Source organism: Vigna radiata, chromosome 1, assembly GCF_000741045.1.
Source record: "Vigna radiata var. radiata cultivar VC1973A chromosome 1, Vradiata_ver6, whole genome shotgun sequence".
NCBI lineage: Eukaryota > Viridiplantae > Streptophyta > Magnoliopsida > Fabales > Fabaceae > Vigna > Vigna radiata.
Window position 1 is genome coordinate 28,026,027 of NC_028351.1, and position 1,413 is coordinate 28,027,439.

At 36.1% G+C, this 1,413-nt stretch overlaps 1 pseudogene; it reads left to right on the top strand.

Annotated features, from left to right (window-relative positions):
• Positions 1 to 534, top strand: part of LOC111241586 — a 10,710-nt pseudogene extending 10,176 nt beyond the window's left edge.
• Positions 535 to 1,413: the final 879 nt, after the last annotated feature.

The following is a 1,413-nucleotide window of genomic DNA, read 5'->3' on the forward strand; positions in this document are numbered from 1 at the left end:
CAAACACATAAGAACTTCACTTCACTTCATTGGATTTGGTCAAAAACACACTATTGAACTCATTAATTTATTTCTAATTCATTCATTTCTTTCAACATACATTACCACTTCACAGCCTTTTATTCATTTTGTTCCACATACATTATCACTTGGAAATCGAATTATAAAGCCCTTAAATAAAACACACATTTGATTTGCAATAAGATAAATGAATGTTCTATATATTGAACCAAATAGTAGGTTTAAGTACACAGTATTTATCTTCAAGCCTAACACAATAGTTAATCATTTCTCTTTCTAACTAATACATTTCCTGTGTATAGTGCCCTAAGTGCTTGGCTCTTAAATCGCCTTCTTGAACCAATCCTAACATAAATCTTCAGTTGTGATTGGTTGTCAGACATCCCACCCGGTGAATTTGGCGACATTGCACCTTCTTCATTGTTCCGCATTCCACCCGCTTCCTCGGTCGACAAACCAACAGGTGAAACGAATGCATCGTCAGTAAATGCTTGTGGACATCCAGCACTTTGAACACCATCATCTGCAGTTGACCTTTTAGGTCTTCTTTTGGCCTTCTCTATCTCCAACTCTTACTCTAAGACATTCACCTCCCTTTTAAGTTTTTTAATTAAACACTTTTTCAATTAAACACTTTTTCAATTAGTACCTACAACATGTAAACACAACCATCAACATAAACATTGGTTGTAGCTTTGCCTTTCTTCACAGAATCTGAAGCTTTACTCAAATTTTCTAACAAATAACGATAAACTAAACCACCCCAACAGTATTTACTCAGACCACTAAACTCATCCACAATTCCAAACAATACAGGAAAAACTCGTCCACTACGATTTGGGAATAAAATCTCACATATCCCCACCAAGATGTACAAGCTACAAAAAACCTCACAAAGAATTTGAAAANAAAATTCAAATCCCTAATTTCATTACCTAAGTATTTCACACAATTACTACTACCCACTGAAGAATCCTTCAAGTTTATACTTTTACCATCTAAACATAATCTTATTCCTGAACAAAAATCATTTTCATTCATAATAAAATGCTTCTCTGTAATAATAAAAGAGTTGGTCGAATCCACCCATGTCTTGGTTAAATCAAGTAAGAAACAACGGCAGACAACCCACAACAAACCACCACAAACCCAAAACCCAAACCTAAAACCAATTACCCAAACATAAATCCAAATACCCAAACCGAAAACAACGATATTTACCTTGGTCCAACGAAGGTCCAATCCTGAACTTGCCATTTCAGAGCACTGGAGAGCACTGGAGAGGACGAAAGTGTGAGAGAGAAGTTGAGAGCACGATGGGAGACGATGAAACAGTGAGATAGAAGCACTCTGTCACACAAAACTAATGAAAATGACGAGGGGTAGAAGTGG